Source organism: Oryza sativa, chromosome 11, assembly GCF_034140825.1.
Source record: "Oryza sativa Japonica Group chromosome 11, ASM3414082v1".
Taxonomy (NCBI): Eukaryota; Viridiplantae; Streptophyta; class Magnoliopsida; order Poales; family Poaceae; genus Oryza; species Oryza sativa.
In genome coordinates, this window is record NC_089045.1 from 17,084,219 (window position 1) to 17,107,250 (window position 23,032).

General features: G+C 37.6%; 3 long non-coding RNA genes across 3 annotated transcripts; 2 read left to right on the top strand and 1 right to left on the bottom strand.

The window, feature by feature from the left end:
- LOC136353994 (uncharacterized) lies at positions 1 to 5,754 on the top strand. Its single transcript, XR_010737634.1, has 3 exons — positions 1 to 120; positions 297 to 424; positions 5,461 to 5,754. It is a non-coding gene; the product is annotated as an uncharacterized lncRNA (long non-coding RNA).
- A 3,482-nt stretch (positions 5,755 to 9,236) lies between these two features.
- On the top strand, positions 9,237 to 11,207 carry LOC4350450 (uncharacterized). Its single transcript, XR_001541671.3, has 2 exons — positions 9,237 to 9,691; positions 10,822 to 11,207. It is a non-coding gene; the product is annotated as an uncharacterized lncRNA (long non-coding RNA).
- Positions 11,208 to 16,012: 4,805 nt separating this feature from the next.
- Positions 16,013 to 16,650, bottom strand: LOC136353873 (uncharacterized). Its single transcript, XR_010737376.1, has 2 exons — positions 16,499 to 16,650; positions 16,013 to 16,398 (listed from the first exon to the last, which is right to left on the bottom strand). It is a non-coding gene; the product is annotated as an uncharacterized lncRNA (long non-coding RNA).
- Between the last annotated feature and the right edge of the window lie 6,382 nt (positions 16,651 to 23,032).

The following is a 23,032-nucleotide window of genomic DNA, read 5'->3' on the forward strand; positions in this document are numbered from 1 at the left end:
ATGGGGACATAAATGAGAGGAGGCATGTCCCCGTTGGTTTCACGGGGGGCGGGGATTGTTCTTCATTCCACGTCCCCGCTCCCCGCGAAGACCCGCGTAGGGGCCGGGTCCAACTTTAATGTATTTTAGTTATCCTGTGTGATTATATTGTTTGTAGTCTTTGATAAATGATAACTTTATGTTTTTATCATGTGAATTAGTAGAAAATATTAGTAGATGTATGCTAATATATTCATATAAAGTACGAATATATGTTGTATTGCATATATAATTTGACATGTGTATATTTTTTTAAGCAAGGGTGAAATCACCGCGGGGATTTATTCCCCGTGCGGGGATGGGGATGGTAACAAAGCTTCCCCCGCTGTGTTTCGCGGTGACGGGGATGTCTCGCGGGGGCAGGGATGGGGATGCATTCCCCGAGGTGAATTCTCCGTTGCCATCTCTTGCACTACTAAACATGCATGCGTTTTCAAATTTTCTTTTTTGTTTAATTGCTCGGTTTATGGCACGATTTCTTCACTGTACTTATCAGATTTTGTTGGTGTAAACCCTACCTTCTTTAAATATTATGAATTTAATTTCCACTTTGTTGTACGTATGTCAAACATATTCGAGAGGTGATTGTAGTTGTTTTCTTAGGCGTTCGGTTTTCTCCGAGATTCAAGCTAGGAATTTCCCACGTCTCTGGGTTGTCGGTATGTGGGGTCAAAATAGAGTTATTGCTTTTGTCTTATAGTTAAAAATTTTAGCAGTAAATCTACTTTGTGTTTTCTCTACTATATTCCATTGAATTTGATTTGTTCTATAGTAGGTATGAAATCGGTTCAGATAGTTTCCATGTCTATTATATATTTTTTGGCATGTCTATTATATTAATTAATTATTAATTTTATTGTTATATAGATAACATTGAAATTGAGATTATTATGTGGATACAACACATATTTATAATTCTGTGTTTTTCTTAAAAAAATAAAAACCTAAAGAGTCTAATTTTCAATGGTATATTATATTTAACACAATTTAGTATATTCTTAATTTTGTAAGCACGGTACAAGGGGTTTTCCTGTTCCCATAGATATTCATGACCATATTTGTTCCAATACATATTTACTCAGTATCTGTATTCGATAATATTTTGCTTCATTTCCTTTTACGATTCTGATTAAAAAAATGAAAATAAAATGATAGAGGTAGTTTCTGTTAAGAAACCAGTCTACTCTACTGATCAGCACATGAGCAGATAAACACAAACTTATGTTCCCCAAAGTTCTACATGTGCTATACATGTCAGACACTTATAAGAGACATATAGGAGATTACTTCTTCAATAAGGTTGTCCTCATCATCGTCCATATGGACATCTTCACCATCCTTAGTGTTGACAAACATGTCATCATAGTTTTCAATGTGAGCTTCAGGCTCAGTGGTGAAGTATGACTCATATTGGCTCATTTTCTCATTAGAGCTCAACCAGATGCTTGGGAACATGGCAGTTACGAGACCAATGCTCAATGCCTCCACATCTATAGCAATTATCATGTTTTCCCCAGATGTTCCACATGTAACTTTCTTGCATTCGGCTTTTGCCTTTGGGCTTACCCTTCCCTTGCCCCTTGAACATGATACTTCCCTTACCCTTCTATCTCTTCTCCCTGTGGCCCCATTTATGGTCACGTGAGTCGCCATCAACATCAACATTGGCTTGTCCTTCAGACATTGCCGTAGACCCAGTGGGTCGAGCGGAATGATTGTTTAAAATAATCTCATTCGGCCTTTTTGCAACTAAAAGGACTGAAATAAGCTCAGACTACTTTGAGTTCTTGTATTGTTGTTGAAGCACCATGCATGTTGTTGGGGTGGTAGGTGGATAACTTTTTCTCAATCATCTCAGTATCAGTGATCTTTTGGTCACATAAACATAACCAAGCACTGATCCAATATAGGGCAGAGTTATACGCCACTATAAATTTGTAGTCTTGGAAGCATAGGGTGATTAGGCCATGTTGTGCCCATGGGAGCAAAATTGACCCTTGATGGTCGCAGCGATCCTTCAGGGATTGCCATAATACCAGTGGATCTTCCTCGGTCATATACTCAGACTTCATCTCTGGGTGGAGATGGTGGCACAAGAATGCAATTCCTTTGCTTTCTTCGCCTTTGTAGGATCCTCTGTGCCAGCTTCGATTAGCACAATAGTATGACCAAGACCCATGGAGTCTAGCTTAATTTCAACATCCAATGCAGTGAGGTAGTTGCTACCATCCAACGCAAGCTCGATGAATTACTTCTTTGTTCTATCTGACATGTCCCATGGCATCATTTTGTATTTATAACAGGTAAATAATATGTGCAGGGTCGATATAAACTGGTCATGAGTAATTTTTATGATCACTAGCATGTGTAATCTTTAGGATTACCACACAGTTTACCATAGAAATTAATTTAAGTAATCCTTAGGATTACAGATTGCGTGATTAAATATTATGAATCATGCTAGGAAATTAATTATATAACATTAAAATAAAATGTTACGAAAGATCATGCAAACAATATAGTAAGCATGTAAACAAAACGAAGAGCATACATGGGCACAAACTCCATGCATATTGTGCAAACTTTAAAAAAGAATAGAAACCAGTAAACACTTCTCCACTATGAGCCCACGAGCCTTGACGGCAAAGTTGACCTTAGTGACAGCAAGGCCCCATATGGGTGATCTCCATAGAACCAAAGGACATCCATAACACTTTTAGGGTCGTGTAGAAGGTTTGTTTGCCTCCACTATTTGCGGGCAACGGCGGTAGAGCCATCCATTAAGTTTACATACCGATGCTTCAGGAACCTTTCATCATCTCTAGCATTTTAACGATAATGGTAGCAGAGCCGCCATCATGTATCAACTAATGCTGAGAGGATGTATCATCTCAAGCCTTTGGATGGTAACGGCGGTAGAGCCGCCTTCATGTTACTAGGCATTGCTGAGAGGATGCATCATCTCTAGCAATTGGACAATAACAGCGATAGAGCCACCTTCATGTTATCATGTATTGCTGAGAGAATGTCAGAGGATGGTACTTCAGGTGCCATATTGTTCTTCTGCTCATTTCAACTATAGTAGAAATATTATTTGCATATTAAGAACAAGATGATCATTAGGCATTGGTTTCTCAGCTGTTTACCTGTTTAGCTTGGTGGAGACTCGTGCTGGTAACATTTTAAGAAGCCATTCTATTCTACTGATCAGCACAATAGCAGACAAGCACAGAGTTGTGGAACACAGAAAATATGGATGAATGAAAGCTTTATTTCATCGGATTGCGTACAAGTTACATGAGGAGATTAAGTATGAAAATATAATTCAAAATGATGTTTTAGAGAAGATTGAGTATGAAGATATAATTCAAAATTTTATTTCAAAGAATATCAAAAGGATTATGTTTTTCAGTAGAACATGAGGTCAGGTCAAACTATTTTAGCATTAATGTTTTATATGTTCCTAAGAAGAAACATATCTAAAAATTTTATGCTTTTGTTATGCTCCGTTTTCATATTTTTGGGGCCCATTTTACGTTTTGCACATGGGCCCCAAAATCATAGATACGGCCCTATTCATCTGTAACAAGACGCATCACCTCTAGTACATGTGAAGCCTAGATTCTGGTTTCTCTCTTCACCTCTCCCTACCTTTTCTCTCCCCTTTGGACCACCTATATACCCATGGTTGATGTTAGCTTCCTCCGGTACTACCCCATTTGAGCTGCCACCGTATTCTTTGAAAGCCATTAATTATCTGGAATTTACTATTAATTTGGTAAAGCGTGATTTTCTCTTTATATATACTACCGGGAGTAGCTACTCCTGCATCATCTGCTATACGTGCTTTCAAGCCGATCGCTATTTTCGTGGGATACAAACTTTTGAATGCATTATGCACGTCAGTTGTTTGCATTATCTGCCTGACGGCCGCATATATATATAGAGAGAGAAAATCCTCTATGTACCCATGAAAGTTCACCTAATCCCTTCTATACCCCTGAATTTTGCTCAATCCCTTACATACCCCTGAATTTTAGTTTGGATCCCTTCCATGCCCTTTCCGCTAGTTGACCGTTAGTTGACTGTTAAATTCTTTTGAAAAAGTCCATTTTGCCCTTTGCTATAAAGAAACATAATAAATTAATGAAGTATATTGTTGGAATGTAAAAATTTATTGGATGAGACTATTATATTTATGAGAATGTGATGCACCATATTATTTGTGACAAATTTACTTTTACATATGATATAAAAAGTTAATACTTATTTATTAGTTATTAAAAGTTCTTTTATGTAGCATATGTGTTTTCATAGTAATACAACATATTTATTTATTACTATCAGAACACATATGCTAAAAAAACTTTTAATAACTAATAAATAAGTATTATTTTTTTATATCATATCTAAAAGTATATTTGTCGCAAATAATAAGGTGCATAACTATCTCATAAACATAATAGTCTCATATAACAAATTTCTATGCTTCAACAATATACTCTATTAATTTATATGCTTCTTTATACCAAAGGGCAAAATGGACTTTTTTATAAGAATTTAACGGTCAACTAACGGTCAGCTAGCTGAAAGGGTATGGAAGGGATCCAAACTAAAATTCAGAGATATGTAAGGGATTGAGCAAAATTCAGGGGTATAGAAGGGATTAGGTGAACTTTCACATTATGCCCGTTATGCCCATTTTCTAGGTTCTGCATTTTCAAGTTCTGGAGGAGCAGAACGTATCCATGCTGGTATTCAATTACACAAGCAGAACTTGATATGGGGACCAGAACGAAAATGTTCTGCTCTTGTTTCTGCTGGAGCCTTTTGCTCTAATAGTAGATTGAATCGTTTTTGAAGGAACAGAAACTATTCCGTCACATATTCATAATTATAGGAACAGGGAGATTAGCTTCTGTTGCATGCGTATACATATTTCTGTTATGCAGATTAGCTGCTGCCATATTATTAGCCTGTTTTTTCGTTTGCCGGCTAGTATATATCTTCTGTCGGCCAGGAGCAGAAAATCAATTCCAAAAAGAGCAGAACATCAGTTAGTTAGTTAGGAGCAGAAAATCAATTTGAAAAGAGCAGAACATCAACAATTGCATGTGCTGCCCGTTTATATACAACATATCACCAAACAGTGCTCACTTTCAAACGAAATTAATAATAAAAATATTGGTTTGAGAGCAGAACATATTCTGCCTCCTTATAAGTAGATCGAGTTTGTTTTGAAAGAGCAGAAGGTATTCTGCTTTCTTCTTGCCAAAGCTTCCTATAAGTAAACGGACTTTGTTTTTTGGAGCAGAAGATATATATTCTGCTTTCTTGTTTCTAGAAACAGAGATAATTTCAGGTACAAAATTCAAATCTCTTTCTGCTCCCTTTCTAACCGATGTTCTGCTCCTTTGGTAGTTTCTGCTGATTTTCAAGTTTTGGATCAAGGAGCAGAACTTACCGATGATGAGATTTAATTAGACGAGCAGAAGTTGAATATGTACTACTTATCTAAGTACGTACACAGCAGAAACTATACCCAGCAGAAACTCGGTTATGCAGAATATGTACTACTTATCTAAGTACGTATAGATGACATACAGTATGTTAGTAATCAACCGACAGAACATGTACTGCCGTCAAAAACGGATACGGAGAAAAAATAGGTGGCTGTTCTGCTAATTTTTTTATGTTGATGTTCTGTCATTCTTTTTAATTCATGGTCTGCCATTTTTTCTGTTGGCCGGCTAATATATATGTTCCACCGGCACGAGCAGAAGATAATATGTCAGGACGAGCGGGTGGGAGGAAGAAACTGCATCCGAGAAGTTGGTTTGCATGCAGCCGATGATTTAGCAACTATCTGAACTAACAAACTATTTAATTAAACAACACGGGTATTCATCGTTATTGGATCCTCGTCACTCCACTAACTGAATCCGATCCATAATAGGAGGGAGTAACTACCCTCGGTAGTAGGAAATAGGTGTCCTATCTATCTATCTATCTATAATATAATAGATAGATATAGATAGATAGATATCTATAATAGATAGATAGATAGAGAGAGAGAGAGAGATTTGAGCTCGGCATTGACAATTTTAATGTGGAGAACATCCAGGACGAGAATAGTCACGTGCAAGGCATTGTCAACAAATTAGATGAAAGTCTGAAACCATGTTACTTTGTTGAAATGTTACCGACAAGAGATACTTGATTAATCGATTTTCTTTTGGCCAAGTTCCGAGAGAATATGGTTGTGCAGCATATGAAATTTGGTTCGCCATATGTACAATATATTGAATATTGAATATTGAATGCTGCATCAAGACACGGGATGAATCATCACGATTCTTGAGTTACATTGCATCAATATTTTTCTGAAATGTTCAACATCTGGTCCTATTTTCCCCATATAACAGCTGGTAACGCACATCACGTATGACCATTCTGGTATATATCATATATGTGGTTCACTTGATTTTTTTTTATTTCAATACTAGAGTGCCAATCTTCTTTATGTGGTCTGAATGTGCCATGAAGAAAAGTATGTCATGCATATCTCATTGAAAAAAGATAATGTGGTTCACTTGAATTTTGATTTCAATACAAGAGTGCCCCGAGATCCATTATGGCGAGTTGTAGATTCATGCATATCTGTATAGTATCCTTGAAAAAAAAAAGTCACTCCGCAGATGTGTGCAGTTTGTACATTCAAGCATGCCATTCAGAAAATCATTAAAAATGTTCTTCTCCAAAATGACATTCTGGAAAATGATATCAGTTAAAACCAATGTACCAGTTAATTTATATTACAAAAACAATGGATCTCCATTCACCATAATGAGATTTTTACAAAATGGTATGTCTGTTACATCTCCATACTGACATTATACCAAAAAAATGCACATGAACTAAGATTTTTTACACAATCCAACTTTTCTTTCTCCAAATATAACAAGGTCAGAAATTAGCATCACTAATCACTGATCCGGAATCAAGAATCCCAGCTCACTTGCTCTGCCATCTTAATCAGTCGCTCCAGATTCCTGCTCACGCAGAAAGTAGGAACGCGGCCACCACATGCCTCACCTCATGGCCGCCTCGACGCGTGCCCTCACCATCGCAGCCACCTCGCTGCTTGCCGTGCCAGTGCTACATGGTAAAAACGCCAGCCTGCTCCTCCTCCCTTCTGGCTTGGGAGCTCAACCGCGCCAGCCGCCAATCCCGCAGGTCCTAGGAGCCGAGCCCCATGTCTATGAAGCCATTGCAGAGCGACAACTGGTGCAGCGGCCATGAAAGTGGCTGCCTGATCCGGCGACGAGGCTCCCGTCGACGTTGACCTCGGCTGTTCCTTCTACTTCCTCACCGGCTTCGTCCGACCGTGGGGGATCGGGAGCAGAAGGGCATTTGAGAACTGGAGAGGGGTAGAGAGATGATTGAGGAACAGGGGCGTCCACACTCCACAATTTCCCCATGGAGATGAAGGGGTCAGTGGATGAAGGGCATTTTGGGAAGGACACGGTACAAAGTGCACCATCCATCAGCAATTCCGCAGCGCCTAAAGGGAGGAAAGCAGGCATGGTACATCCTATTATCATCAGTCCCAAGATTCGTGCAGGGGAATGGAGGGTGTAGATTGCGAGTGCATGTGCACTCGGGTGCAAATAATCCAATTCCTATATATATATATATATATATATATATATATATATATATATATATAGACATAATAATCCAATTGTGAGTAATAACTAAAACACTCCCCCTCACACCCTACCCCCACCTAGGGATGAAAACGGAGCGGATAGTTTCCATCCGCTCCGGATAAAAACGGATACGGATACCTTTCGGATCGGATAATTCTCGGATATTTCATATACGGATACGAATACGAATATTTTCTCCCGGATACGAATACGAATATGGTATCAGGGTTTCCGTCGGATACGGATAATAATTCGGATATCCGGTGAACAGTGTTATTCGGATATCCGCAGGACCCATGAGACATACCCCATTTCTTTCTAACTCTATAACCTTCAATATACCTTTATAGATTTTAATAGTAGTTTATCTCTTAACATTAGTCCATACTATTAATATTATTTAAATTTTAAAAAATATTTATAAATTATACCTCATTTTATATAAAATGAGCTAATTATATATGTTGATATTTATTTCTATTAGAAGTTGAGTTGGTTTTCGTGTTCCGAGAAAAATTTGTTTCCGTATTCGTGTCCGATCATATTCGATTCTTATTCGTATTCAAGATAATCCGTATTTGTTTCCATATTCGAGCTATCCGTATTCGTTTTCGTATCCGATAAAAAATATGAAAACGAATATGGTATGAGCATTATCCGTCCGTATCCGCTCCTTTTTCATCCCTACCCCCACCCCCACCCCCACCCCCCTCCTACCCTGTGTCCCCAGCAGCCACCTACCCCGCAACCCAACCTTTCCCTGTAGCAAACAATTAGTAACTTTTTTACTGTCAACTTTACCTGATATATATATTACTCCCTCCCTCTTCAATGGTAGAAACGGTCAACCCACTTTCCCACCCTCTCCATTTTTTACGGATCTGGCGGCGCGACGGAGGCGAGGAGGAGAGGCGATGGTTGCGGTCGATGCAGCAGTTCAACAGCGGCGGCGGCCGTACCCTATGGTCAAGGAGTGGCGGCGTCCAGGCGACGGGCGGCGTGGAGGAGGCGGTGACGACGGCATCAGGGTGCGGTGGGGCAGCGGCGGGTGACGGCGACAGCCCTCGGCAGCGGCGGGCGGACGACGACGGCCTGCTACGGGCTCGTCAGGCCATCCCCCGCCCGGATCCGGCGGCAACACCCGTCCCTCGCGGCAGCGTCGGGTGACGGCAACGGCCTGCGGCAGCGGTGGGCGGCTCGGGAGCAAAACCCTAGCTCCTGCCGTCGCCGCCCTCCTTCCCTCCTCTCCTCCACATTCCCGTCGTCGAAGCGCGTCTCCAGGAGAGCCAGGCGGCGAGTCGGGATGTCGGTGGCGGGGCCGTCTTCTCTGCCTTCCCGCGCCGGTGGACGAGGAACAGGAGGGGATGGGGCCGGCACGTCATCCGGCAGCGGCGCCGCGGTGATCCGGTCGCTGCTCCCCGCCCGCTGTTGCTGCTGCTGCTGCTTTCCTGTCTTCTTGCTCTGGTTTTTCCCCTCTCATGGCGGTTGCTCTGTCTAGAGACTACTCCTCCTTTGGAATCCTTTTCAGTTTTGGTTGGATTAATTGGAGTTCGCTTTGCTGCGCGATTGCAATTGTTCTTGATTGATTTGCTTGGCTCAGAATAGTCCAAGGCTCTGTCCTTGTTTCTCTTCGCATACTGATTCCTGGTTAAGAATGGTCTTCGCTTTGTGCACTCGTTCTTCTGTCTCCACGAAGAAAATTGGCTTTCTCAAAAACCTGCAAAACTGGAAACAATAAAAACGAAACGAATTGCATATGATTATTATGTTGCTCGCAAACGGAATAGATTGAATCAGCACGATTGATGGATACAGTACATAGTCCTTGCTTGTCTCTGACTTTGCTCTCTACTGATAGGTACAGATGAGCCTGGGAAGCAAGTCGATCTGGAGTGCTGTCAAGATCAAGAACATCAGCAAGTCTAAATGTAGCATTTAAGGTAATTAACAGAGCTCCTCTCTGATGGCTTCTTCATCAAATTAAATGCTAATACCAGTGGTTTTGCAAATGATGGTAGTTACCAGTAACTCAGTAAGTAGTAGCCAGCAGTCCAGCTCCTGTTAATTTCAAAGATGCTGCTCGGATTAATGATAACATCAATCCTCTCAATAACTCAGGTTGAAGGTGAACTGTATTTTAGGATGAAATCAATCCTCTCAATAACTCATATTAAAGGTGAACTATATTTTAGGATTATCTGTCAATTTAGAGATGTTCATATTTTAACAGATGACTATGTATTGATCTCCACCATAAAAATCTGTTGGTTCAGTCCCCACCTACACTAATTTGATGGCTACTAATAAAGCACTAATTTGATGCATGCCTTTTGTTCTGGTTCCAAATAACAGCACCAAAGAGTTGCTTCATAAAACCTCCAGGTGGCATACTTGTTCTAGCAGTACAAACAATTTCAGCTTTTCCTAGTTTAGAGATTTGATTCTGGCATGACTGGTATGGGGAATATGATTAGTGCTTGGCTTTTGGGCTATCGGCTCATAAGTCTTCGGACAACATTTAATTGATAAGCCAATAGTTTCTGAAATTTTCTATTTGATGTGCTAGTAGATTCTTAGATTTTCTAGTTGATATTTTATTAGGCTATTAGCTTCTGAAATTTCCTAGCTTGGAAGAGTATTACTTGATAGGCAATACAGTTCTCTGAATTTTTTTTGTTCACACAGACATGTGCAGAAGTGATAATTTTTTAATCCGTCCAGTGGCTGCTCTCAACTCACCTGTTGATTTGCAGTGGTTATTGCTGAATGAAAGATGGGAGAATTTTCGTTCAGAGAAATTATATTCAGAGTTCTGAGTGTCATGTTCTCTCAGTTTGCAAGTACATGCCCTTCTCATAAATTTTTAGTTTGGTCGGCTGGACAATTTGATACTTACAGTTGTGTCAAAAGCTCTGAAATGTTATGAAAATTATGGGGTTTATAGACAAATCATGCTCTAAATGTCAATTAGAAATATGTCATTTGCAAATTTGTGTGTGCAGTATTCTGAGAAATCTGCTCTCATCTGAATTATCATCATCATGTTCTCTCATATGTTGGCGGGTTCCAGGGTGAAGGTTGGATCCTCGGTGGAGCATGCCGATGCTACCGACTCCACCATGGATGTAGCTGGCAGTGGGATTTTGACGTCGACCGTGAGTCTTCGGCACCGGCGATGGTATTTGGCGAGTTGGGATGTACTCGCTTCATCTCAATATGTAGCAACCTCTTCCAGATTTGTAGTTCTAGTATTGGTTTAATCTCATCCTAGATTGTAACATATTGCGACGGAGGGAGTAGTCATTGGTTACAATCTTCTTGATTTTTTTTATCAAAATGAATATGTGTATGTCTATTTCCCATCTGTAATTTTTATTGGTAAGGAACCAGCCAACACCGTAATATTGTATTCATGTTGTGTAGGATATATAATTTGAAAAAAAAACTCTTCTCATATATTGTCATCAAGTAAAACATTTACTATGCGTTAATAAGCGTTCATGATAAAAATACTAATAGATTGATACATAGCATTAAAAATAAAAATCACTTGGCAGTAAAAATACTACTACCACAAATAAGGCATCGAGCTACTGAAAATAACTAAAAAATCATTACTAATAATAAGGAACTTATCTACTAATATCATTACTAATAATAAGGAACTAATCTACTAATAATAAGAAATTAATCTAGTGATATATTCGTGAGTAACTGATTTACTGAAAAGATCTAACATGACTAAAAGCCAATAATTTATTTACCAAATGAAGATTGGTTGGGTGAAGTAATCTGTTAGTAATTTTTTTTACCGATGCTTCCGCGAGGGAAGAAAAATAGCAGATGTGAATGAGAAAAAAAAAAGGAAAAAAGGAGGGAGCGGAGGGAGTACGGACGGTTGGAAAAAAAAAGAAAAACGTGGCCTGGAGTGGGTCAGGCCGGGGGGGGGGGGGGGTTAGGGTATCTGAGGGGAGCGTTTTAGTTATTACGCACCCTGGGTGTAGTTTAGCTCTATTATATATATAGTAGCTCTATTATATACCCTTCCCTTAGAATAACTATTCTACACCACCTCCCCAACCAACTCCCACCCGATCCCGCCCTCCCCCCTCTCTCGTCGCGATCCCGCCCTTCCCCCCAGTCTCGTCGCGCCCCTCCCTCCTCCCTCTCCCTCTCTCTTTTTTCGATCTCTCTCCCACTCCTGGCGCCCTGGTATTTTCTCCCTCTCCCTCATCTCGATCTCTCTCCCTCTCCTGGTTTTTTCTCCCTCTCCCTCATCTCGATCTTTCTCCCTCTCCCGGCGCCCTGGTTTTTTCTCCCTCTCCCTCTCTCGGCGCCCTGGTTTTTTTTCTCTCGCCCGTTGGCCTCTCCCCCTCTAATTTTTTTTTCATCTCACCTTGGAAAGAAAATTTAAAATTAAAATGACAAAATCAAGACTTTAACCCATGACCTTATGATTCAAAGAAATTCTCTATTAACCAATTAACCATATGAGATCTTGTGATTAGAGTTTATTGCATCAATTTTATGTCTCTATTCAAGCTTTATGAGAGCAAATCACATATATTGTTGTGAAACTTATAATCTGTTATTATGTTCCAGTAGTAATATTATTGTAAAAGTGCAATAACACGTCACGTTACTGCAAAAGTATATAGGTTGTTACTGTAGTTCTGACAACATCATGTGAACTAGCTGGGTGGCCCGCGCAATTGCGCGGCTAGCGCCCAAACAAAATCATATATTTTTAGTATGATTTTACTTAAAATTTATTAAATACCTATCTCGTTGTCTTAAGACTTTGAATGACTAAACCTTATCATCCCCGTATTTCTAGTTATATAGTTTTTAAAAGTCACACCAATTTCTACCCCTTACTTCTGCCATCTCCTTCTTTATTTGCTGGCTAGATCTACCACTTTCTATTCATTCTTCTTGGAACCTTTAAAAATTGGATCTTATAGTTTTTAGAGTTTTTAGAGTCTATTGTCTTGTTAGGTTTCTTTTTATAATTTCTAGAAGTCACATCAAACGCTGCCATTATACTACTCTACGGTTCGTCCAATGTCTTTTCTCTTTATTGTCATTGGGATTTTAAAAATCGAATGTAATAATCGTTCGGGTTTATTTTTTACTTTTTAGAAGTCCCGCCAAACCGTTAGTGGCTTTGCCATTGAAATCCTCTATGGCTTATCTGCTGCCTCCCTTCTTTATTGTCATTGAGATTTTAAAATCGAACATGATTATCATTGGTTTTTTTTTACTTTTTAGAAGTTCCGAACCTTTAAAAATTGGACCTTCTAGTTTTTAGAGTTTATTGTCTTGTTGGGTTTCAATTTTCATAATTTTTAGAAGTCCCGTTAAACGATGCCACTATACTCCTCTACGGCCCACCCGCCGCCTACTCTTTATTATCATTGGGATTCTTCGAACATAACTACTGTTGGAATTCATTTTTTATTTTCTAGAAGTCCCACCAACCATCGGTGGCTCTGCGACTATACTCCTATACACCCAGCCCGCTGCTTCTCCTTTTTATTATCATTGAGATTCTAAAAATCGAATATGATTATTAATGTGGTTTATTTTTTTTACTTTCTAGAAGTCCTAGCAACCGCCTTGTCCGTTTGCTTCACGACATACCTGTTGTCCCTCCTTTTAATCGTCGTTAAGATTCTATTTGGTGTTTTATTAACAGTTATATGTCGTATCAACCGCCACCACTCTACTCCTTTATAGGCATGTTACTTAATTTATCTTGTCATGTGTTTTAGGTGGTCTTTTCTTTCAATAGTCCTTATTTTCTATCACCAATTAGTTATCAATAAATTGTATTCCTTATGGAAATTTTTTTTTCTTTTTCTAATTTCAGAATTTATTTTTTTTTTCAAATTTTAACCAATACTGTATATTGTTCTTTTAATATTTTTATTTTTCAATTCCAGTTGTTTCAAAATTGTATTCCTACTCAACCCTCTTTTACTTTTTTTATATTATTTTATTTTTTATTCAGAATTTTAATTAATCTTGTATCGGGTTCTTATATGGATTCTTCTTTCAATATTGCTTATTTTTAATTTCGAATTTCTGTTAATTTTAAATTGTATTCCTACTTGAACTCTTATTTTCTTTTTGCTAATTTTAGATTTTATTTTTATTTTTCTTCTGAATATTAACTAATATCGTATTGGGTTCTTGTATTGACTCTTCTCTCAATATTTCTTATTTTTAATTCCGAATTTCAGCTATTTTTGATTTTGTATTTCTACTTGGACTCTACTTTTCTTTTTCTCTGATTAATGTGGGAGTTTCTCTGATTAAAAATTGAACATAACTATCATTGGAATTTATTTTTTATTTTCTAGAAGTCCCGCCAACCATCAGTGGCTCTGCAACTATACTCCTATACACTCAACCCGCTGCTTCTCCTTTTTATTGTCATTGAGATTTTAAAAATCGAATATGATTATCAATGTTGTTTATTTTTTTTACTTTCTAGACGTCCTGGTAACCGTCTAGTCCATTTGCTTCACGACCTACCTGTTGTCCCTCCTTTTAATCGTCATTAGAATTCTATTTGGTATTTTATTAACAGTTATATGTCGTATCAACCGCCACCACTCTACTCCTTTATAGGCATATTACTTAATTTATCTTGTCATATGTTTTAGGTGGTCTTTTCTTTCAATAGTCTTTATTTTCTGTCACCAATTAGTTATCAATAAATTGTATTCCTAATAGAAATCTTTTTTTCTTTTTCTAATTTCAAAATTTATTTTTTTAAAAAAATTTAACTAATACCGTATAGTGTTCTTTTAATATTTTTATTTTTCAATTCCAGTTGTTTCAAAATTGTATTCCTACTCAACTCTCTTTTACTTTTTTTTTAATTTTTGATATTATTTTATTTTTTATTCTGAATTTTAATTAATGTCGTATCGGGTTCTTATATGGATCCTTCTTTCAATATTGCTTATTTTTAATTACGAATTTCTGTTAATTTTAAATTGTATTCCTACTTAAACTCTTATTTTCTTTTTGCTAATTTTAGATTTTATTTTTATTTTTCTTCCGAATATTAACTAAAATCGTATTGGGTTCTTATATTGACTCTTCTCTCAATATTAGTTATTTTTAATTCTGAATTTTTATTTGTCTTCCGAATATTAACTAAAATCGTATTGAGTTCTTATATTAACTCTTCTCTCAATATTTCTTATTTTTAATTCCGAATTTCAGCTATTTTTGAATTGTATTTCTACTTGGACTCTCCTTTTCTTTTTCTCTGATTAATGTGGGAATTTCTAGCCCCCACAGTGAACGTGGTGCCTTCTTTCAAAGCTGTTTTAATAATATAATAGATATTGTAGTAACACGGAACATGTATGTAGTAGTAACGATACTTCTACAGACTACGAATGTTGTTACTACGAGCAAGTAATCATATGTTAGTACAGTATGGTTGTCTTGTTACTGTGCAATTCCTGCGAGATGAGGATACGAAAGAGGTGGGCGTGGAGGGAAGTGAGCAACACAAAAGATACATAATAGCAAACTAAACACAAGTGGATTATTTGAAATTCTAATCTTTAAACAATCGTATCTCTCGCATCATATATAATATTTTTGAACCGTTTCCACCATAATGCTTTAAAAAAAAAGCTTTACAAAACTAGATCCGTCATCACTATATTTTGACAACGTTATAATATTGTTACTGCAAGAAAGTAACCCTGTTACTGCACGATGGTCGTCTTGTTACTGCTCCTGCGAGACGATGACAACAAAGAGGTGGACGTGGGGGAAAGTGAGTGGGCGGGTTTGACCGAGGTCTGACCGGCGGGAGGATGCTTTGACCGACCTTTGACCGGGGTGGGAGGGGGGTTTCGGGCTCTAGGGAGGGTGGGGGAGGTGGGTTTGACCCATGGGAGGGGGGTGTAGAATAATTATTCTAGGGGAGGGGTGTAGAATAGATTATATATATATATATATATATATATATATATATATATATATATATATAGAGAGAGAGAGAGAGAGAGAGAGAGAGAGAGACGTTTATCCTGGATAATCCTGCAGTCCTGCCAATCGCGCTCAACTTTCTTTTTCCCAGACTCAATAGTTGAGCCTTTTTTGCATGATAAAAGAATCATTTCTGAGATAGATTGCTTGGTTTTGTTTTTCGACCCATCATGGTTTTATGAATTGGAACCATAGTTGGTTGATTAGCAGCACATCCCTGAACATAACAACCATGAAAATAGCAGAACACACGCTCCAATATATTTTTAGAAAGTGCATATCTCGGCTGGAACAACGCACATCAGCTATTCCCAATTTTTCTTTTATATGCTATTCCCAATCTTCTGGATACATGATTATTACCTGCTCGATCTCAGTATAAGCAGCAGTGTCTAATCACTGAGACATACAAAGTGCAGCAGTTAGCCTTTGTGTCCTCTGCTCACCTTTTCCTTGTAGTTGCACTTTGGAAGGCATTGCTCAAGGGTTGGATAGCACAGCTGGTCCTTTGAACAGCAATAGAACCCACCGGCGGTCACGGCGCAAACATTAAGTTTAACTCCAATGCTGGCTGCCTTTTTTACTCCCATCAACATATTGCTTCCGATCTTGCTTGCAGTTTGACCTAGAGATGCAAGGAGTCATTATGTTTATCTTGCCAGTGCAAACAAAATGATGAAACGGCATATGAATCACGGAAAAATGCAATCTAATTTTCTAATTACCTCTTGCTTGTGTAGGAATAGAAGAGCACACCACAAGAACCAAGAAAAAGAACAGGACCCCTTGATTGGTGTGCTTCACACATTTTGCCATTGTGAAAGATATGTTTACTAGTATGTTCTATATCTGTCTTGTTGTGACTAATGAGTGTGAAAAAGTATAGCAGTTATATATCGAAGAAGACTAGCGTGTCAAAATAGGTGTATGTCTTATCCTTGAATCCCTAAGTAATCTGCTATTAAAGCCACTTCTAAATATGGGTTTTGAAAATGGTTATGATTAATTGCCTGTTTTATGACAAGAAAATTATAGCTCTAGCATCAAACAAGGGAAATTATCCTAAAGTCTAATTTTAATAGCGGCTAAATATGTCTGTGTCTTATCCTAACTTGTATTATCGACTAATGCCATTCATTAACAATGATTTTCAAATGGGCATATCCATACTTTTCTGATTAATGATCATAAATTAATTTTTATTTTGGTATTAAATCTGCTAAATTGTCCTAAAGTCTAATTTTAATTTCACTTCCAAACATGTACTGTCAAGCTGCTTCTATCCATTGCACTATACAATGGTCTTCTAAATCGTTCGTCTATTCATACTTATATTGATTGGGTACTTTCTACCGATTTTTTTACAAATTGACCCTTTTAGAAAACTTATTTCAAGAATAAACTATGCCAAAAACTTATTGCAAAAATAGACCGTCAGCTCAGCGCCATAGAGATTGACGCTGAGGTATAACGGTTTAGCGTCATAGATATTGGCGCTGACATTTCATCCGACGTGGCAAAAATTTGACAGGTCAGAAGGGGTCAGCGCCAATGTACTTGGCGCTGAGTTATTGGCAATAAAAAAAATCTACAGAACACTCTGCTGCATGTACACTGCTGGTGGGGTGGTTAGATGCTACTGCTCTTACTTTTTTCAATGTTTTTTTTCTTTCATCTTTTTTCACCAAATCCTACTCGGTACTAACTCTTGTTTTCTTTTGAAACTACACATTTTCCCTGGAACTATATATTTTAAGTATTAAATGCTATATACTACATGCTCTCGTATTTTTATTATGGTTTTTTCACTCCTAAGTATGGAAATATGTACTATATAATTTATGTTGACATTTACCTCCTGATGTTTATTTTAAAATTATCATGTCTTATGTTTACGTAATGTTCTTGTTCTAAACATGAAACATAGGAAATGTTAAATGCCGTATACTTTCAAAATTTTATGAAGATCTTTCCCTTTGATGAATATAAGTATTAATGCTATACAATATATGTTTTCAAATTTCGTTGTTCCTAATTTGTAAGACTAATATAATATTTTATGAATTAGAAACTAATAATATAGTATACGTATTATTGTAATCAAAGATTAACTACAAATTAGATATTTGTATTTCGTTTTTTGTTAAAATATAATAATTTGAAAAATATATAAGTTAATAATACTTAAATATTCTGTAATATATAAGATTGGTAGTAAACAAATTATCAAACATTACACAACCTGGAACTCGAACTGTGGACCATGAACTGTGGACCATGAGGTGAGATGGTAGGCTTCTAGCCGCCACACGAAGCGAGCACATTTGACTAGTTTGATCCAGCAAACTACTTTAGATAGCCAATATCTCAGCGCCAAGCAAGCCAGCTCTGACCCCTTCTGACCTTGGCAAATTTTTATCACCTAGGATGAAACGTCAGCGCAATATATATGGTGCTAAAGAGTTATATTTCAGCGTCAATCTCTATGGCGCTGAGTCGACGGCCTATTTTTATAATAAGTTTTTGGCATGGTCTATTATTAAAATAAGTTTTCTAAAAGGGTCAATTTGTCAAAATTTCGGTACTTTTTTGGAGCTCTCATGTTATCTAGAAAGATCTAACCATTGATTAGAATGTTTGTATATAAAATTGAGCTCATCTTTACTGACTAACATTTGCTAACAAAACTAATCTTTTTGACTGAAATTTGATTACAGAACTAGCCTATGTTGACTCAAATGTACTGACAGAACTAATTATTCTGGGTGCTGATAAAACTATACAGATATGTTGGTGCCTAAAATTGTTAGAGGCACACAAAACTAAGCATTGATTAGTTGACATTTGCACATATTTTCAGTGAATCAAAATGACCTAAATAGAACTCTGAAATAATTATAGTGAAAACCCTCCTGAATTTCTTCAGGCCAAGAACAAAAATAGTGAATTGTGGATAAATGATAGAAATTAAATTGTTGTTGATAAAACCTAAAATCATAAAGTAGTCATCAAGGGCATCCCCTTGCTCTAATTCCACAAAATCCATGTATTGTTAATGCATATATCAAGGATCGATATTCAAGCAGGTCTTGTTAATAAAATAATCTCAAGAATATCGAACAGAACAAATATGCCCCCATTGCCAGTACTTGAAAATGCTCTAACCCTCCCCCAACCCTGTTGCCAGTACTGTTACTTCTACACATACAAATCAGCATAGCACAAAAAAGATAATAGAATCACTAACCTAATAAAAGATCAAATACATCCTCCCCAACAGGGGCGGATCCAACGTGGGTGTAGGGGGGACTCGAGTCCCCCCTACACCCACAAGACCCATAGATACCCCCGGAGCACCCCCTTTAATTTTTGTAGTATGAATGATAAACTAAAAGTCCCTAGATGGCTGAAGGTTGAAGAAACTGTATAATTGAGCCCCTCTAAATTTTTTTTCCTGGATCCGCCCCTGCTCCCCAAATGTATATAGCGTCACAAACTGCATTATACATCCTCCCCTAATGACATAAAACTTTAGATCCAACTTAATCAACCAAAGTGAACGCACAACATGAGACAGATGACAAGGATCTAGGAGTACTAGCTTAGAAAATGGAAATAAACTGTTGCCCACAATCTGAGCCGTAAACATCACATTGCCTGATTTTTAGGAGCTGAAGCCACAGCTGCAACGGCAACCTCAGGATTCATCTCCCCATCACCTGACGATTGCTGCATCGCCGGGATACCTTGTCGAGTCAGCGGAGTACAGAGTGGCGTTGCTGCACGAGAGAAGAATCCTCTGGAGAAGACTAACGAGGCCGTCGTCGAGAAGAAATCGCCGGAGTTGGCAGTTGCCTCCTCCCATCGTCGCCACGACAGCATCACCCACCACCACCAGTGGAAGATGGAAAAAAAAAAAAGTAAAAACCTGACCCCCACCGTCGAACAAGGGTGGAAAAAAACAGATCCAACCCGAAAATAGCTTTCGGGCCCGATGAAAGAAGCGCTAATCTTGAAGAGATTGGACGGCTGGAAATTCGAGTGCGAGTTAGAGAAAAAACACGCCGGTGATGTATAGCAAATACCAATAATTAATATGTATTACCTAGAAACTCAAAACAGTAAGAAGAATTTAGGCCGTGTTTAGTTTCCCCTGTTCCCAACTTTTCATTACATCATATCACATAAAAACTTTCCTACACACGTAAACTTTTAACTTTTTTTCCAATTAAACTCTCAACTTTCTTTAAACTTTTAACTTTTTTCAGGAACTTAGCACACCGTTATATACAAATTCATGATAGTAAGAAATTTTATGTAGCTATCTGCATTATAGTTTGTCAGGTCAAGGACTACGACCAAGTAGTTCACCGGATAAATTAGTAGCAAAATGTAATGGTCGCTATATTAGAGCCGATAGCGTAAGTTGTAAATGATGTAGTAGTAAACGCTTTTTATTCACTGTGAATGGTACATCAAACTTACACACAGTTGTACAGGGCTATTATGACTTCCTTATTTTTTATTTTTTAGGGAGCACTCCTCTTCTAAATCTAAAGTACTACCTCCATTTCAGGTTATAAGATTTTTGATTTTAGTTAAAGTCAAACTGTTTCAAGTTTGACTAAGTTTATAGACAAATATAGTAATATTTATAATACTAAATTAGTTTCATCAAATCAATAATTCAATATATTTTCTTAATAAATTTGTCTTAGGTTGAAAATGTTATTATTTTTTTCTACAAACTTAGTTAAACTTAAACCAGTTTGACTTTGACGTCTCATAACCTAAAACATAAAACGGAAAGAGTTGTCGCTACTTCAAACTTCTTGTGATCGTGCAATTTCTCGATATACGCCTCCTTCTCCGTAGGTTCCTTGTCCTTGAGCTCCTCACAATCTTCATGCATCTTCACAGTATGTTGCCGATGGTAAACCTTTGTTGGGTCCACATAGCCAACTGGTTTTCTCAACCTTTCAGCGTCGTGGAAGTGTGACTTACAGACAACAGCTAGCTTGTGTTCTAGTTACTTTTGCTTTATTGTATAAAAATATAATAAATACTTTATTGATTGATTAAGATGTATCTTTTTAGTTGTCTTTTCATAAATATATTTATATGTATACAGTAGATATTAAAAATATGTACACTACAAATGTAATAATATTATTTTAACTTATTATAATGTCAGAAGGAGAGGAGTATTTTTTGGAACATTACCAAGACTTAGGTTCATTTAGTTTTTTCATCGTATATCCAGTTTAATTATTATTAAGTTATATACGGTGATAAAATCTATTCATTATTTTTTCTCATAATTTTATAATTTTTTGAATCGGACACAAAGGTCGGAAAATATAACCAAAAGTTACATATATTTTTAAAAGTTGAATTATAGTGAATGTGGACCCTTAAATGTAAAATTATATAAAGAATGCGGTGCGTATGTAGACATGGAGGTCTTTTGATTAAAATAACATTATTTATATAATTTAGATGTCATAGCTGCTTAACTTTTTTGCACAAAATTTGATTTCTAACTAATATATTTTGGGAACATTACTTCTGTGTTCTTTGCTAAACGGTATGTTTTTTTAAAAAAAAAAATCTATACGAAAGTTCCTTTAAAAATCATATTAATCCATTTTTTAAGAAAATAGCTAATATTAAATTAATCATGCGCTAATGAGTTGTTTTGTTTTGTGTGCTCAAGAGATTAGGTCCTGAACATACGCTCAATGAGGAAGCCCGGTTTTCATGGAAGTGGCGGAGAGGCGATTGCTAAGGTTTCGGCTAAAACCTAATTGGATCTACGTGATTCGATCATGATCTCTCCTGTTTCTCTATGGGAGTCTCATCAAGATCTAATCTTTAGTCTCTCTTTCACCGCTACGTTTAGTCGGGAGCAGATTTCTGTCTGTTTTGACTCGGCTTTGACCCTGTAGGACTTGGTCCGTCTGCTATTTTTCTAGGGTTTGTGCTTCCGTCGAAACCCTAGTATGGCTTTGATCTGCTTCGTTTGCCTCGCCTGTTGTTTTCTCTTCCTAGGAGTTCTGGTGGTCTTTGGTGGGGGCGATCAAGGGGATTTCGGTAAATTATGATATGTATGCATGAAGAGATTGCTCTTGCTGGAGTTGGTTGGAGTTGGTGAGAGGTGATGTTTTCTTTTGAACCGAATGACCACCGGCTAACACGTGCTGGCATTGGAATTTTTTGCGCTTGTCTAACCAGTTGGGGAATTGAATTTTCAGATGATATCACTGAATTGCTTGCTGCATCAATAGATCAATTTATGCTAGTCCGCCTGCACAGAACATTGAGCGGATTTAGACACAGGAGCCTCAGAATCGAAGGCAACCAATCAATGCTACAGGATTGTTGAAGAGAGCATAATAGTCCATCATAAAATCACATGATAATGAATAATGACTTAAGATCGTTAGTTTAACGACTCTGCCTATTGCAATTTGCCATAATAGATTAATCCTTAATCTGATTAATGAATCAATCGTACCAGCATATGTCGACATTGGCGAGTGGCCTGGAATACAATGAACTCATCGGGAGTGAAAGGGAGGTTATCGAGAACACGAATCTGGCTCGTAGTTAGTGACGATGGCGCCCGCCTGGACCAGCCTCTCGTCGTGCTTCAGCACAGCACAGAGTAGGGTTTTTTTTCATTATGTCTACGCTGTTATGATTCGGTACCACACAGTGACACAGGGTTTTTCTTTCTTTTTTTCTAGTACACAGGCTTTTAATTACATGTTTCAATGGGCTTTTAGTTGCACGTTTATTAATGGGTTTTTAATTGCACGCTAATTGTACGGTTAAGATAGAATGATCAATCTAATCAATAGTCAGATCTTTCTGATTAACATGGAAGCTCGTAGAAAGTGCCTAATTAGTATAGGTATAGATAGATAATATTGCGGTTTGAGGATATAATTCGAATTCAACATCAAAATTAGTTAAAAAAGTGAACTTTTTCCTTGTTTGAATGGGAAAATGGAAGGTGGGACAGAAAGAGGAGAGGACGTGCGTGGGCTGGGAATGTGGCTGGTGAGTGCAGGCATGCCCACGTGTGAGAAATACAACCACACACACCAATAATAGAGTATCGGCTAAATATTTTCTTAGAGATCTACTGCAACTTGAACTATTTGTGCACGATATAAGAGTTTATGAAATATATCGCTAGGTTTTTTCATCCAATCATGTTTTTTTATGGTTCGTCACTCCGAAACACATCGATG